This window comes from Lolium perenne, chromosome 6 (genome assembly GCF_019359855.2).
Source record: "Lolium perenne isolate Kyuss_39 chromosome 6, Kyuss_2.0, whole genome shotgun sequence".
Lineage (NCBI taxonomy): Eukaryota > Viridiplantae > Streptophyta > Magnoliopsida > Poales > Poaceae > Lolium > Lolium perenne.
In genome coordinates, this window is record NC_067249.2 from 84,920,117 (window position 1) to 84,938,010 (window position 17,894).

Consider the following 17,894-nt stretch of genomic DNA (forward strand, 5'->3'; position numbering starts at 1 on the left):
CCTAAATCATCAAGGTTAGGTCACGCTTAGAGCGACTGCATCTCATTCTTATGCATTATTGCATCCTTGCCAATCTTTTAAACATCGTCCTTACCGGACGATGATGCTATTTCAGAATTTGGAGTTATCACGTATCGAAGACCTTGCCTGCATAATCTTGCAGTCAAGAAAGGCAAGTTCATCACTTGCTCATGTCATTTGAGTATTTCTATCAAATTACTTGCAAAATATTATGGTTATCACTATTGCATAAAAACCAAAACCACTACTTTCATAACTATGAATATGACTATGTGGTGGGCAATGGAACCATGGATTGTGTTGATATGGTGGAGGTTCCATTGCAAGGGTTAATATCCATCTAGGATTAAACAACAAATGTCGCCAGTGATTCTTGTGCCGTAATACCCGTGTTAACCATAAGATCCGGAGTGGGACGGAGTAGTCAAAAGTGTTTCCACCTCTCGTACATCAACGGATGCGCTTACCGTAGACACTTGACCCAGGTTGGGCAAGCGGTGGGGTGGGGATCCCATTCTAATTCCCCACGGTAAGTGGTCTATGATGGGTTGCAGCTACCGGCGAAGGAGTTTGGTTAACGAGTCCCAAACTGTTGTCGTGGTCGGGGTCCATCCTTAATTGGTATAAGAGGACCGACGAGGACCCAGGGTCGGGGTATGCAACAAAGGGTGGGTGTGCGAGGTAGCGGAGGAACATGATTGGCTAGACCTTATACCGGGCCTCACACCATAGGAAGTGTGGACGGGAAGATCACCCGGTTGGCACCAAGGTTAAGATCTCTTATGGGTAAAGCAACACACCTCTGCAGAGTGTAAAGAACCGTGACCTGTCACTCCCTGTTCCAGGATATGGAACTGCGAACGCGGCCGGAAAGGAGCTCCATGAAGTTCTAGTAAACCGGTGAAGGCTGACGGACATAGTTCTTCTGAATAAAAGCAACCTTTTGAAGAAATGATTATGAAAACCTGCATTGGTATTAGACTTTCTGGTCTAATGCCGTAGCTAGTGCATTAAACACCTCTTTCCTATAATGAACTTGTTGAGTACGCTCGTACTCATCCCACTCTTAAATCCCCTGCTTAGATATGGAGGCCACGATGGAGGATCTACAGTGCAACTCGAAGACCGAGGAGTCAACAACTACTTCAAGAGACAGGACCATGTCAGAGGAGTCAGATACCACGTCCAACAAGGAGAAAACCTAGTTTAGCCATAGAAAGGAACTAGCTTCCTAAACCTAGCTCCTATTTAGCTAGAATCTATTCATAGCCCCTACAGCTAGTCAAATACTCTACAAATAGAGTTCGTGATAGGATTAGACTACGAGTCGTTCTTCTGGAGTTTATTTGCAGATTTACCTCATTGTAAAGTAGGAGGCTGTGATGATCTTATGTAACAAAGTAAATGTTGTAATTCTATAGACATGCCTTGGACCCGCATATGTTTCTGTTGTACCACTCTGAGCGATATAATACGAGTGGAACTGTGTTTCATTGGTGTTATATCAGACTTGCATACTACACCATGCAGTGGTATGCCGGGTCACCACACTCAGGTAACTCCTGCTTCGTTAGGTACGCTAGGAACGGCTTGGTCCACAACAGTTCGAGGAGGAGGACTTGTTCGGCAGGGGGAGTCGGAGATTCTTCCGCAGCTTGCTGCGAACTCGCCTTTAATTCATCAGACGACGGTTCGGGAGACACTGACGCCTTCTCTTTTATTGATCGTTGAGTGATCACTTCGTAAAACACTCCGTCTGGAATGGGGGAGCACATGGACCCGATGTTTGCCAAAGTGTCGGCTTCCTCGTTGCTGGCTCTGCCGATATGTTTGAGCTCACATCCTTCGAATTTAGCTTCCATATTTTGATATAGCTGCCGATAGGCGATCATGTTGTCGCTGACCGCGTCGCACAAGTTCATCGACTGCTGCACCACCAAGTTTGAGTCCCCATAGATTTCCAGACGAGTTGCCCCACATGCCTTTGCCATCTTCATCCCGTGCAGCAGTGCTTCGTATTCTGCTTCATTGTTCGTCGGCAGCGAGAAATTCATACGTAGTATGTACTTCATCTTATCTCCCTGCGGTGATATTAACACCACTCCTGCTCCTGCGCCTGTGCTTCGTTTCGACCCGTCGAAGTACATTATCCATGATCCCGACATGTCGGGTGCCGCTGGTGTCTGGGATTGGATCCAGTCTACCACAAAATCTGGGAGGATTTGGGATTTTATAGCTGTCCGGTTAACGTAAGTTATGTCGTGTGGCACTATCTCGATAGCCCATTGGGACACTCGACCTGTAGCCTCTGGATTGGTCATTATGTTCTTCAACGGTGCTTCGCTCACGACGACAATCGGATGCTCTGTGAAGTAGTGCCGTAACTTGCGGGCTGACCTCCACACTGCGTATGCCAGTTTCTGATGATGAGGATACCTCTGTCTTGCGGGTGTGAGCACTTCACTGAGATAGTAAACGGGCCTCTGCACGCCGTGAACTCTCCCTGCTTCTTCTCGTTCGACGACCAAGACGCTGCTGAAGACTTGGGCTATCGCAGCTATATACATGAGCAGCGTTTCCTTCTCACGGGGGGTTACAAGGACTGGAGATGTCGATAGGATTTTCTTCAGATTGTCGAAGGATTCCTGCGCCTCCTTTGTCCACTCGAACTTTTCAGACTTTTTCATCAAATTGTAGAAGGGCAAAGCTTTTTCTCCTAGCTTGGCGATGAACCTGCTGAGCGCTGCTAATCGTCCTGCCAGTTGCTGCACTTGGTGCAGATTCTTTGGCGGTTCCATGTCGAGAATAGCTTTGATTTTCAAAGGGTTGGCTTCAATCCCTCTGGCCGAGATGAAGTATCCTAACACTTGCCCCCCTGGTACTCCGAAGAAGCATTTTTTGGGATTCAACTTGATTTTATACTTGTCTAAGTTATCAAAAGTCTCCCGCAGATCATCGACGAGGGTGGTAGTGTGCTTCGTTTTCACCACGATATCGTCAATATAGACTTCGATGTTTCTCCCGATCTGCTCTCCAAAGGCAAGCTTGCATACAACGTTGGTAAGTTGCTCCTGCGTTTTTCAACCCGAAGGTCATGACGTTGTAAAAGAAAACGCCGTGTGGAGTGATGAATGCGGTTAGCTCCTGGTCTTCTTTCTTCAGTTTGATCTGATTATATCCGGAGTATGCATCAAGGAAGGAGAGGCAGTCGCATCCGGCTGTGGAATCGACTATCTGGTCAATTCGAGGCAGCGGAAAGTGATCTTTCAGACAGTGTTTGTTAAGGCTAGTGTAATCGATACACATACGCAGAGCGGTGGTGTCCTTTTTGGGCACCATGATAGGGTTCGCCACCCACTCTGATTCCTTGAGCTCTCGGATGAATCCTGCTTTACAGAGTCGATTGATTTCCTCACCAATTGCTCTCCTCTTCGGTTCAGAAAATCGGCGCATCGACTGCTGCACTGGTTTGGCTGTCGGGTCAACATTAAGGGCGTGCTCAGCGAGTTCCCTGGGGATACCTGGCATGTCGGATGGTTCCCATGCAAATATCTCCCAGCGCTCACGGAGGAACTCGATGAGCGCGCCTTCCTATGCGACCGTAAGATCAGCCGATATATTGACCGTTTTCTTCGGGTCAGTGGGATGCACCTGCAGCTTCTTGGCTTCCTTCGTAGCATCAAACTCGTCGTATCTTACGTTTCGGTTGTCGGCTGGTGGCTGCGTATGATCTATGGCAGCGTCGATCGCGTTGAGTTCTTCCTTGGCACCGAACTTCGAGGCGATCTTCTGGAACTCCCTGTCACAAGTGTCTGATCGAGCAAAACTCCCGTGAATGGTTATTGGGGTCCCGTTGTTGCCTGGCATCTTCAGTTTTAGGTACGCATAATGAGGTACGGCCATAAATTTGGCGAACGCGGGCCTGCCGAGGATGGCGTGATATTGAGACTCCCAGTCGACTACTTCGAACTCGATCTTTTCTTTCCTGAAATTGGTGGGCGTACCGAAGACTACGTCCAATGACGTTTTTCCAAGAGAATAAGCGGGTCGAGTCGGTATAATGCCATGGAATCCTGTGTCAGATTCTCTCTGCATATCGACTGTTAAACCCATTGCTCTCATTGTGTTGGCGAATAGTAGGTTTAAGCCTCTTCCTCCATCCATGAATACTTTGCTCATGTTGTACCCTCCGATCTGCGCCTCAAGGACAAGGGTTGCATGACTGTAACGGCCCCGGGTAGTACCCCATATTAGATTTGTTTGTGCCTTCCTTTTATGCATCATCATGCATCATGCATCCTATCATTCACAAGATTTTATTAAATAAAAATTATTTCTCCAATAAAAACTATTTGTGTTTCCCTCTCATATGGTTTTATAATAAACCTCCCCTCTCTATTTCTTTTAACAAAACCCTAACAATCAAAACTATATTAAATAATAAAACTATTTCAAATGTTTCACAGTTTTAAAAATAGGTTGGCTTTGTTTGGCTTTGTTATCAAATACCAAAGCAGTTTTGAAAATAAGAGAGAAAAGCAAAAGGATTTTCAAAATCAAACCCTAACCCCTCTAACAGGCCGCAGCCCCCCCTCTGGCCTTTTCCCTTCTCCCCCGGTGGCCTTTTTCACTTTCCCTCCAGCTAGCCCGGCAGCAGCCCACCTCTGGCGCATACCGTTTCACCCTTTTCTTTTCCGTCGATGGGGATGTGCCCTGTTCTTCTTCCTGGCAAACAGCGTGAGCTCCCCGTTCACGGCCACCTGCTCCCTCACTCACGTGGTCCTCCCCCCTCCTCCACTTTTCTCTCTCCATAAAGCCGTCTCCAACGCGCAGGCAAACCCTAGCCTTGCTCCCTCTCCTCGCGCCGCCATCACCCTCGTCCTTTTCTTCTCTATGAGAAAACCACCGCGAGTTCCTCGTCGACGGCCGGCCATCTCCGTCATCCCCTCGCTGCGCCGCCGCCACCAATCGACGCGCCTCGATCCCCTCTGCAACTTGGCGTAAGGAATCGAACCGAGGCGCCCTATTCCGACCGCTATTTCGCGGATTCCTCGCGCCGGACATCGTCGTCCACCTCCGATTCCGGTGGCTGTGATGCGTCTCTGGCCTCCCCGTCTGCACGTCGAGCTTCAGAGTAAGCTTGTGCATCTCCTGGACATGATTTCTCCCTGCTTTGCTTCCGTTTTTCGAATCCTCCATGGTGACCGTCTTCCCCGCCCGCAGATGCTCGCCGCCGGTGGCTCTCCGGCCACTCCCTGTGCCTGGCGCCACCACTTCCTGGTCCGCGTCGACGAGGCACACCCGACGCGACCGGTCGCGCTTCCTGGGGCGCTCTACAACGCCCGCGCTCGCCCCCGCCGTCCCGCGGTGGTCACCGCCGCTCACCGTCTGCTGCACATGTCTCCACGTCGCCGCCACGTCGTCCGCCACGCGCCGTCCACGTTGACCCGCCGGTCCCACGCGACAGCCTCACGGGGTAAAACCCCCTCGGTGAGAAAATCCTTGCCAGATCCAGATCCAGTTTTCCTTGCAAAAAGCCCCCTGTCTCTTCTTCATCATCAACCCGGCGTCCCTGGCTTTGTTGACTTACACGATAACCCCCTGGAAGTTTTGCAAAGTAACCCGGGGTCCTTCCCCTTTTCGAAAATGTTTTCTGGGTCCTTTTCTAATTTAATAAAACATGTTTATCTATTTCTAAATAACTAAAACTATTCTGTTAATAACTTTTAATCTATAACTCGAAATAAAACGTGTTCTATATGAAAATTGATCAGAAAAACATGAGGAACATGAATTTGCTATCCATACATCTGTTTGTATCTCGCATCATGTCGTCCGATGATAGTTAGGCATGTTCACCTCACATATATGCGGAGTATTTTGGATTTCCAACTATGGTTTTCCCCGCTCCGTTTAATATTGTAGTAGCGCACCCCTGCCATGTTATGCCATGCTAACCAACACTTAAATTTGCCGGTAGAAATGCAACTCCAACCTAATTTGCTTGTCCGGGGTTCCGACTCCGATTAATATGGATAAGTTGCACCGCCGCATCATCCTTGCCATGTCATGCATATCATCTTGAGCATGCTGGTTCTTTATCCGTAGTAGTAAGATTGCATACGTTGTGTGTGTTCCAGCATCTGCTTCTTCTCGGATAGGATCACGAAGTGTTGATGTGAGACACGACGAGTTCTTGGACAAGTTCTTCTGCAGCTTTTCACAGGCGAGCCCACCCCTTCACCTATTTTACTTTTACATGCTCTTTTGATCTATTGCTATCCTTATGTTGCGATTCTGTTGTGTCACGTGTCCTATCCACCTGTTACCCATATGTCCGAGATACACCTCCTCGCCCTACCTATTGTTTGTTGTTTGCCAGCTTTGCGAGTCGTAGGCGAGTCTAGGGTTTTGTTGATATCTCGAAATGTTCGGGATATCTTGTTGGGAGGTTATCACATGCTACATCAGTTATTGGAGATACACATGCTTTACTTTATTGTTAACAACTAAAATTGTAAGCAGAGGCATCTGTGAGCCCCTTTGCGAAAGCATCGGAACTTTGACTCGCTAATGTCCCCTAGGACCCGAGTTCTTGTTATCTGTTCCGAGATTGAGCGCTCTACCCATGCGTGGGGACGATTATCGGGACCCCCCCTCACCCTTTACCTTTTCTCAAGTCAGTTGAAAAGGGGGCCACAACCTTGGTTTTATTTGCCTATGCCATGTATGCCATGCTTTACTTACTGTTGCCTTCGGGTGTTTACTTCCTGTTGCCTTCGGGTGTTTATATTCTGTACTGTACCCCGCGGGACGTTTAGCGAAAGCGTGTGGTTCGCACGCCTAGCCGCCGACGCAAACCCTGAGTCCGTCTCGGAGTACGGCCAGACTTCGTCACGGGTAGCTTAGTCGGGTGGCCCCCCTAGACTTTCTTGTTGAACTGGGAACGGTCTTGTTGTGAGACATCCACCTGTCGTAAGTGGGTCGAGCATGCGTATGGTTACATTTGGGCAACCCCTGCAGGGTGTACATCTTATCGATAAGCCGTGTCCGCGGTTATGGACGACTTGGAATTGTATAGCTTGATCATAGAACAACTTACACCTTATTTCCTGTTGCTAATAATTTGCTAATAAAACTTTTTCAAAAAGTGTGTGTGCGCCTTTGCCAGTACCTCTTTGCGAAGGGGGATCGCATCGGCTGTGTTATGTTTGCAGAGTATAGAACTGTTACCTTGTGCGCTCTCTTATCTTCTCTGAGTAGACGGATGTTGTAGCGTGTCTCTATTGGATAGTAGCTTTGCTGCCGCTAAACTCCACATATAGCCGGGTGAAGTTTATACCGCCCACCAGCGAGCATAGCTGGTCTTGTCTCGCAAGTACGTGCCAATGGTACTTACCCTCGCCTTCCTTTATTTTTGTCTCCTCCCCCTTTTGTCGGCAACCGATGGCCCGACTTTGACAGGTACGAGATGACGACGTTAGCAAGGTTACCCTTCCGGCTTGGCCTGGGCAGGGTTATGGACGCCGCTGGTTATCTTCAGGACTCTTAGTCCAATTTGTATCTTGTCCGTACTCGGACGTATTCGATCTTTTGTATGATTTGGATCTTTGTATTGTATATTTGTATCTTAACTCGTTGGAGTCGTTGTTGTATTATATGTATCTTGTGGGCTCTATTGTAAACCTGTTGTAATGTTACTACTCGTGGTAATTCCTCTGGCATCACGTGTGTGAATTGTCGCGCACGTCGTGTCGGAGGGCATCTCTGGATCGATATCACGCGGATTTCGGCGGCATCGCTGGAATCCTCATGGTACCGGTTCCGGGGCGTCACAAGTTGGTGTCAGAGCTCAGGTTGACGGTACCCCACTAGTCCAGCCTGTAGGATAACCTTGCCAACGGACGTTGTGTCTAGTGTCAAAACCTATTTTCTGAAACATCGATGGATAGATCTGATTAGCTCTATTTTTCTCCTCACCTATATTCTTTCTCCTCTTACCTATGCGAGTTTTGAGTCTTGTCTCTTATCTGAGTTCTCTGAGTCTTAGGTTCCGACGCGGGTTGGACGATCCTTGCCTTTATCCTATTAGGTCTGATCTTCGGAGGATCCGACAGAAGCGCATCATCAACAGCGGAAGAATGACTTCTTGTTAGTGGTGTCGCCAATCTACGTGGAGCAAGAACTCTTGTTAGTGGTGTCGAGGAGATCGACACGTCGCCTGAAGACCCGATAGTTCACCTCTCTCCCCCGTACCTTGGCGTGGGATCTCGGGACGCGATCCCTTGTTAGTGGTGTCGATTGTAACGGCCCCGGGTAGTACCCCATATTAGATTTGTTTGTGCCTTCCTTTTATGCATCATCATGCATCATGCATCCTATCATTCACAAGATTTTATTAAATAAAAATTATTTCTCCAATAAAAACTATTTGTGTTTCCCTCTCATATGGTTTTATAATAAACCTCCCCTCTCTATTTATTTTAACAAAACCCTAACAATCAAAACTATATTAAATAATAAAACTATTTCAAATGTTTCACAGTTTTAAAAATAGGTTGGCTTAGTTTGGCTTTGTTATCAAATACCAAAGCAGTTTTGAAAATAAGAGAGAAAAGAAAAAGGATTTTCAAAATCAAACCCTAACCCCTCTAACAGGCCGCAGCCCCCCTCTGGCCTTTTCCCTTCTCCCCCGGTGGCCTTTTTCACTTTCCCTCCAGCTAGCCCGGCAGCAGCCCACCTCTGGCGCATACCGTTTCACCCTTTTCTTTTCCGTCGATGGGGATGTGCCCTGTTCTTCTTCCTGGCAAACGGCGTGAGCTCCCCGTTCACGGCCACCTGCTCCCTCACTCACGTGGTCCTCCCCCCTCCTCCACTTTTCTCTCTCCATAAAGCCGTCTCCAACGCGCAGGCAAACCCTAGCCTTGCTCCCTCTCCTCGCGCCGCCATCACCCTCCTCCTTTTCTTCTCTGTGAGAAAACCACCGCGAGTTCCTCGTCGACGTCCGGCCATCTCCGTCATCCCCTCGCTGCGCCGCCGCCACCAATCGACGCGCCTCGATCCCCTCTGCAACCTGGCGTAAGGAATCGAACCGAGGCGCCCGATTCCGACCGCTATTTCGCGGATTCCTCACGCCGGACGTCGTCGTCCACCTCCGATTCCGGTGGCTGTGATGCGTCTCCGGCCTCCCCGTCTGCACGTCGAGCTTCAGAGTAAGCTTGTGCATCTCCTGGACACGATTTCTCCCTTCTTTGCTTCCGTTTTTCGAATCCTCCATGGTGACCGTCTTCCCCGCCCGCAGATGCTCGCCGCCGGTGGCTCTCCGGCCACTCCCTGTGCCTGGCGCCGCCACTTCCTGGTCCGCGTCGACGAGGCGCACCCGACGCGATCGGTCGCGCTTCCTGGGGCGCTCTACAACGCCCGCGCTCGCCCCCGTCGTCCCGCGGTGGTCACCGCCGCTCACCGTCTGCTGCACATGGTCTCCACGTCGCCGCCACGTCGTCCGCCACGCGCCGTCCACGTCGACCCGCCGGTCCCACGCGACAGCCTCACGGGGTAAAACCCCCTCGGTGAGAAAATCCTTGCCAGATCCAGATCCAGTTTTCCTTGCAAAAAGCCCCCTGTCTCTTCTTCATCATCAACCCGGCGTCCGTGGCTTTGTTGACTTACACGATAACCCCCTGGAAGTTTTGCAAAGTAACCCGGGGTCCTTCCCCTTTTCGAAAATGTTTTCTGGGTCCTTTTCTAATTTAATAAAACATGTTTATCTATTTCTAAATAACTAAAACTATTCTGTTAATAACTTTTAATCTATAACTCGAAATAAAACGTGTTCTATATGAAAATTGATCAGAAAAACATGAGGAACATGAATTTGCCATCCATACATCTGTTTGCATCTCGCATCATGTCGTCCGATGATAGTTAGGCATGTTCACCTCACATATATGCGGAGTATTTTGGATTTCCAACTATGGTTTTCCCTGCTCCGTTTAATATTGTAGTAGCGCACCCCTGTCATGTTATGCCATGCTAACCAACACTTAAATTTGCCGGTAGAAATGCAACTCCAACCTAATTTGCTTGTCCGGGGTTCCGACTCCGATTAATATGGATAAGTTGCACCGCCGCATCATCCTTGCCATGTCATGCATATCATCTTGAGCATGCTGGTTCTTTATCCGTAGTAGTAAGATTGCATACGTTGTGTGTGTTCCAACATCTGCTTCTTCCCGGATAGGATCACGAAGTGTTGATGTGAGACACGACGAGTTCTTGGACAAGTTCTTCTGCAGCTTTTCACAGGCGAGCCCACCCCTTCACCTATTTTACTTTTACATGCTCTTTTGATATATTGCTATCCTTATGTTGCGATTCTATTGTGTCACGTGTCCTATCCACATGTTACCCATATGTCCGAGATACACCTCCTCGCCCTACCTATTGTTTGTTGTTTGCCAGCTTTGCGAGTCGTAGGCGAGTCTAGGGTTTTGTTGATATCTCGAAATGTTCGGGATATCTTGTTGGGAGGTTATCACATGCTACATCAGTTATTGGAGATACACATGCTTTACTTTATTGTTAACAACTAAAATTGTAAGCAGAGGCATCTGTGAGCCCCTTTGCGAAAGCATCGGAACTTTGACTCGCTAATGTCCCCTAGGACCCGAGTTCTTGTTATCTGTTCCGAGATTGAGCGCTCTACCCATGCGTGGGGACGATTATCGGGACCCCCCTCACCCTTTACCTTTTCTCAAGTCAGTTGAAAAGGGGGCCACAACCTTGGTTTTATTTGCCTATGCCATGTATGCCATGCTTTACTTACTGTTGCCTTCGGGTGTTTACTTCCAGTTGCCTTCGGGTGTTTATATTCTCAGATCGTACCCCGCGGGACGTTTAGCGAAAGCGTGTGGTTCGCACGCCTAGCCGCCGACGCAAACCCTGAGTCCGTCTCGGAGTACGGCCGGACTTCGTCACGGGTAGCTTAGTCGGGTGGCCCCCCTAGACTTTCTTGTTGAACTGGGAACGGTCTTGTTGTGAGACATCCACCTGTCGTAAGTGGGTCGAGCATGCGTATGGTTACATTTGGGCAACCCCTGCAGGGTGTACATCTTATCGATAAGCCGTGTCCGCGGTTATGGACGACTTGGAATTGTATAGCTTGATCATAGAACAACTTACACCTTATTTCCTGTTGCTAATAATTTGCTAATAAAACTTTTTCAAAAAGTGTGTGTGCGCCTTTGCCAGTACCTCTTTGCGAAGGGGGATCGCATCGGCTGTGTTATGTTTGCAGAGTATAGAACTGTTACCTTGTGCGCTCTCTTATCTTCTCTGAGTAGACGGATGTTGTAGCGTGTCTCTATTGGATAGTAGCTTTGCTGCCGCTAAACTCCACATATAGCCGGGTGAAGTTTATACCGCCCACCAGCGAGCATAGCTGGTCTTGTCTCGCAAGTACGTGCCAATGGTACTTACCCTCGCCTTCCTTTATTTTTGTCTCCTCCCCCTTTTGTCGGCAACCGATGGCCCGACTTTGACAGGTACGAGATGACGACGTTAGCAAGGTTACCCTTCCGGCTTGGCCTGGGCAGGGTTATGGACGCCGCTGGTTATCTTCAGGACTCTTAGTCCAATTTGTATCTTGTCCATACTCGGACGTATTCGATCTTTTGTATGATTTGGATCTTTGTATTGTATATTTGTATCTTGACTCGTTGGAGTCGTTGTTGTATTATATGTATCTTGTGGGCTCTATTGTAAACCTGTTGTAATGTTACTACTCGTGGTAATTCCTCTAGCATCACGTGTGTGAATTGTCGCGCACGTCGTGTCGGAGGGCGTCTCTGGATCGATATCACGCGGATTTCGGCGGCATCGCTGGAATCCTCATGGTACCGGTTCCGGGGCGTCACAATGACCTGGTCTAGGGACGGCTTTCGGGTGGTCTGTCCTGTCGAAGGAGATACTTTGTTCCGACCAGTCGATGAATTCGGGTGTGTCAACCATAGCGACTTCCGCGTACTTCACTTCTCGCGAAAATTTCTTGATTTCCCTTTTTGAAAAGCTGGTTTTATGGATCATGTTGACCTGCCCGCGCGGTTCTGGGAATATCTCGGCTGGTACATACTCGTCCTTCTCCATTGGTTCGTACGGCTCTGGCACATACGGTTCTGGTTGATAGCTGTAAGATCTTGCCCTCTTCTCCATTATGTAAACTCTTGATATAGCTTCACTCCTGAGATCATCACAGAACTGTCGAATCTCCAGGAAATGTCGGCAGTTCCTCAATAGGTGACTGGATTTCTCTCGACCGTCCTTCGGGTCGATGTTGGAGTGGAGGTAGCATGGCGCATCGAGTTGCTCCGTGGCCGATAAGTACGGTGAACGAGCGCGGCCATGGATCGGCTGCACGCCCTCCTGCCCCCATTCGGACTGGCGAGGGTGAGGCGCTGTACGTTCTTCTTCTCCATGGTGCAAGTCCCTTCGCCTTTTGTTTCGCCCCGTTGTGAGATCGAAACTTCCTCGGCTGCCTCTTTGCGCGTTTCTGGGCGGGATTTCCAAAGTTGCTGCCGGGGTGTCATCTGCCGAAACTAGGGGCCCCAATCCAGATGTATTTGTCCTAGGGAGGTGAAGAAAGCCTCCGGAGTCGATGATGAAGTGAACGCCTCCAAAAGTGGCGGTCATGTCGTCACACGATTCTGCAGGAATCGGGTGTGGCGGCTTGAGGTGTGGTACGAACTCGAAGGATCCGCAGCGAATCGGGTCCTTTGGATCTGGAGGTGTTGGTGACTCGAGCACGAACGCTGCAGATGTGACTGGTATCGCCGATGCCCTGCCTTGTGCCGACAGGGTTCCCACAGACGGCGCCAATTGTCGAGGGTACTCCTTGGCAATGCCCTCCGATAGGGGCTTAGGGTTGATGGAATCCTGCAAGCTGACACGAGACATCGTTTCACAGACAAGTGGGGAGAGCGATTTACCCAGGTTCGGGGCCCTCGATGAGGTAAAACCCTTACGTCCTGCCTGTCTGTCCTTGATTATGATGATAATGGGTTACAATGGGGTGCCGAATAGTTCGGCTGAGATCTCGTCGAGATAGCTAAGTGCTAGGGTAACCTAGGTCTAAGCTTGTGTTGGCTAAGATTGCTAAGATTGATTGTGTCCCTCGTTAGCCCCTCTCCTGGCCTTTATATAGGAGGCCAGGTCCTGAGAGGTCTAATCGAGTACGACTAGGTTTACAACAGATCTACTTCTAAACTTTCCTTGTTCGGCTCCTTCCGTGTCTTGTGCTTCAAGGAACCTTCCGTTGCACCGTCCTAGTGGCCCATCTTGCCATTGAGTGCCTTCATGGGCCTCCAGCTGGACCGTATAGGGTAGAGCAACATTGGTTACCCGAAGGGTAATGCCCACGTCAGTATATCTAAATTTCCAGGGTTAGACCCGAGGACGCGTGTTGCGGTGCAGAAGTGGAAGACGTGCCATTGTTGACGCGTGTCGCGGTGCAGACATGCAAATAGTGGACGCGTAGGACGCGGGTCGCATTTAGGACGCGTAAGCCCCTCCCTCCCTCCCTCTGCACACAGTCGTCTCATTCTCGCTCACGCACGAAACCACCCCTCTCACGTCCCATCAACTTCTCCAAATCGAAAAAACCCCAACCGCCGTACGCACGCTACCCTGCCGGCGATGGAGAAGAAGAATGCACCGGCGGCCGTCGCCTCCGCGCCCGTCGCCTCCGAGCCCGTCGCCGCCGAGCCCGTCGCCGCCGAGCGCTGTCGCCTCCGAGGGCGGCGCATCCAGCGCGGCGCCTCCGTGAACCGGGCCTCTCTCTCGGCTGATGGACCACTTCACAAGATCGGCGAATGCCATCGGCGAACGAGGAGTACGCCGACACCTACTCGCTATGAGGCAAGTCTCGTAGAAATTGGCGCTCGGGTTTGCTCCGAGCCCGACGTGCACCTGGATGAATGGATCATGCTAGACCACGCCCTTCCACGCGTCGCTGAGTTCACCTTCCTCCAACTCGGCACATCACGCTACGTCACCATAGATCTATCGGAAGTTCATACAAGGTTCAAATTCCTCCATATCTACCTTTTTATTTTCAATCTTAAACATCTTAGTGCTGAATGTTATCTTCATCAATATATTTTAGATACTACTTCGTCGGCTTTTGCCGTGGCGTCATCTTGCTTGCCCAGAAGAACCCGCCGCACAAGATATGACTTCTGAACCCACTCACAAAGAAATCGAACACTATGTTTGAGGCGCAGATGCCATCTGTTTTTCTGAAATCAGTCGCTGTTAACAAATCCCCGACTATGGTCTTCGTTGCCGCACATTACCCGCCGGAAATTGGTTGGGTCGATGAGAGCACTCCAACTAAGGATATAAATGAAGATTGGGGAGAAGGAAGATTTTCGATCAAGAACCATTGTCTGCGTTGCATTACCCCATTCAATGGTGAACTGTATGCAGTAGCTGCGGACAATTTTGAGAACGGAACAATAGTGTGCACCAATGTACTGATTGCGATGGCGCGCGAAACCTTTGTCAAGATGGAGACACTAATTTCATTTCCAGAACTTGGACATCAGAAGTTCTACCTTGTGAAGTCGGATGGTGATTTGCTGCTTGTGTTGTTGGTCAGCGTGGCTTTGGCGGGCAAACCATTGGTGTACCGTGTGGACACTCAGAGCCGCTCTCTCCATCCGGTCAGTAACATTGGCAGTAATGCCTTCTTCGTGAATTATATCCGGTGTATCTCCGTCGATACCAGAGTGTACCCGACACTTCGACCTGGCTGCATCTACTACACGGATTTGGGTTATATCAGAGAGTACTCTCATGATACAAAGGCCTGGGATGAGTGGCCACTACGTGTGGATAGAATAGGAAACTACGGTATGAGAAATGAACACATGCCATACCGTTTGGAGGATGTATTGGCCTCACACTGCAGACGGAAGGAGTTCAATGAATATTTCCTCGGGGTAATGCACGAATGGAGGGACGAAGAAATATATGAGGAGGAATGAAGAACAAATTCATTCATCCTGGGGTATCCTAATCTTCTTGTTGTCCATACATTGCGTGCGTCTTGTATATTTTTCAGCTTAGTTTGTCGTGAACACTAACAACGTTATTTGCTGCTTTTGGCTGCTGTATGCAGTTTATGTATTATACTTAGTTTTCTGATTATGCTGTTGTGAATTTATCATATACTAGCTTCTAGATTTGCTGCCATATTGGGCAAAAAACGAGGGCCAAAAGGCATAAATAACCCCAGAGATTTGCTACTAGATTTGCTGCCATATTGAAGAAAGACAGAAATAGAAGCTTCTCTAGATTTGATACTAATTTGGTGAAAAAGACAGAGAGAGAAAGAGGGGAAAAGGTGCTCTTAAAAATGCCAATTTGGGCCGAGAGAGACAAAACCCAGCTCCTGCTCACGTGCAACCAAACGCTTCTCGTCCTGTCCCACGCGGTCCCTTTCTACCAGCCCCATGCGACGCGGCCCCACACGACGCGACCCCACACGACGCGGCCCCACAGACGACGCGGTGCAACACGTCAACACAGAACGTCCAAATAAACGGATTCCTTCCGTCTGAGCTCCTTCTGCGGGTTTCAGACATAGGCTTGGGGAAAACTGAGGAAAAACTAAGGGGCTAGGAAAAACTGAGTACAACTAACGACCCGAGGGCACGAAAATAGAAATCCCTTAAATATTACTCAACATAGTTCACTACTAACATTTAGACTTCACCCATGTCCTCAAGAACTAAACGAACTACTCACGAGACATCATATGGAGCATGATCAGATGTGATATGATGATGAATAACAATCTGAACATAAACCTTGGTTCAATGGTTTCACTCAATAGCATCAATAACAAGGAGTAATCAATACCGGGAGAGTTTCCCCTATGAAATAATCAAGATTCAACCCTAGATGTTACAGCGGTGACGAGGTGTGCTACGTCTCAAACGTATCTATAATTTCTTATGTTCCATGCTTGTTTTATGACAATACCTACATGTTTTGTTCACACTTTATATCGTTTTTATGCATTTTCCGGAACTAACCTATTAACGAGATGCCGAAGTGCCAGTTCCTGTTTTCTTCTGTTTTTGGTTTCAGAAATCCTACAAAGGAAATATTCTCGGAATCGGACGAAATCAATGCCCAACATCTTATTTTTCCCGGGACCTTCCAGAAAGCAAAAGGGGGACCAGAGGGGAGCCAGGGGGGCCCCACCCCACAGGGCGGCGCGGCCCAAGGGGGGGGGGCGCGCCCCCCTATTGTGGGGAGGCCCCGTGGCCCCTCCGACTCCGCCTCTTCGCCTATAAGATGCCCCCTGACCTAAATCCTCGACACCGATTGACGAAACACCCGAAAACCTTCCAGAGCCGCCGCCATCGCGAAACTCCAATTCGGGGGACAGAAGTCTCTGTTCCGGCACCCTGCTGGGACGGGGAATTGCCCCCGGAAGCCATCTCCATCGCCATCTTCACCGCCATCGCTGTCTCCATGATGAGGAGGGAGTAGTTCTCCCCTGGGGCTGAGGGCTCTACCGTAGCTATGTGGTTCATCTCTCTCTCCCATGTGATCTTTATGTGATCATGAGCTTTGTGATCTAGTTGAATATCATCTATGTGCTACTCTAGTGATGTTATTAAAGTAGTCTATTCCTCCTTCATGATGTAATGTGGACAGTGTGTGCATCATGTAGTACTTGGCGTAGGTTATGATTGTGATCTCTTGTAGATTATGAAGTTAACTATTACTATGATGGTATTGATGTGATCTATTCCCCCTTTCATAGCTGATGTTGACAGGCGCATGCTATGTTAGTACTCGGTGTAATTGCGTTGGTCTATCATGCACTCTAAGGTTATTTAAATATGAACATCGAATGTTGTGGAGCTTGTTAACTCCGGCATTGAGGTGCTCTTGTAGCCCTACACAATGAATGGTGTTTGTCATCCAACAAGAGAGTGTAGAGAAAGTAGTATTTGTTTATTCAGTTATGTGATCAATGTTGAGAGTGTCCACTAGTGAAAGTATGATCCCTAGGCCTTGTTTCCAAACATCGAATCATCGCTTATTTACTGTTTAACTCCATCTTTACTTCCTGCAATATTACTACCATCAACTGCACGCCAGCAAGCACTTTTCTGGCGCCGTTACTACTGCTCATATTCATTCATACCACTTGTATTTCACTATCTCTTCGCCGAACTAGTGCACCTATACACCTGACAAGTGTATTAGGTGTGTTGGGGACACAAGAGACTTCTTGTATCGTGATTGCAGGGTTGCTTGAGAGGGATATCTTTGACCTCTTCCTCCCTGAGTTCGATAAACCTTGGGTGATCCACTTAAGGGAAACTTGCTGCTGTTCTACAAACCTCTGCTCTTGGAGGCCCAACACTGTCTACAAGAATAGAAGCACCCGTAGACATCAAGCACTTTTCTGGCGCCGTTGCCGGGGAGGTAAGGTAAAAGGTATTCACATCCTCCGACTACTAAGCTATTTCCTAGCACTGTTGCCGGTGTGTGAGTGCTCGAAGCTATTTCCTTTAGATCCTGCAATTGCATCTTTTTGTTTCTTGTTTTTATTTTCACTAGTTAGGCATAATGGAAAACAACAAAAAATTTGGTGAGCTTTTTAATCTTTTTCCTGATTTAGAATTGTTTGATGCGAAAATTAAAAAACCTATGGAACCTTATTTGCATGCTAGTAGCGATGTTATTAGTATGAATGCAATTACTGCTAATGCTATGGAGAAGTCTAAGCTTGGGGAAGCTAGTTTTTGTGATATTTTTAGCTTCCAATCTTTAGGGGAGAAAATTTGCTCTGA

The 17,894-nt window shown here is 48.6% G+C and overlaps 2 long non-coding RNA genes across 2 annotated transcripts; both read left to right on the forward strand.

Annotated features, from left to right (window-relative positions):
- Positions 1 to 4,779: 4,779 nt before the first annotated feature.
- Positions 4,780 to 7,679, forward strand: LOC139832239 (uncharacterized). The gene is made up of 4 exons (XR_011747022.1): positions 4,780 to 5,155; positions 5,245 to 5,511; positions 6,183 to 6,247; positions 7,486 to 7,679. It is a non-coding gene; the product is annotated as an uncharacterized lncRNA (long non-coding RNA).
- A 1,157-nt stretch (positions 7,680 to 8,836) lies between these two features.
- Positions 8,837 to 11,803, forward strand: LOC127307868 (uncharacterized). The gene is made up of 4 exons (XR_007855940.2): positions 8,837 to 9,233; positions 9,323 to 9,590; positions 10,262 to 10,326; positions 11,565 to 11,803. It is a non-coding gene; the product is annotated as an uncharacterized lncRNA (long non-coding RNA).
- Positions 11,804 to 17,894: the final 6,091 nt, after the last annotated feature.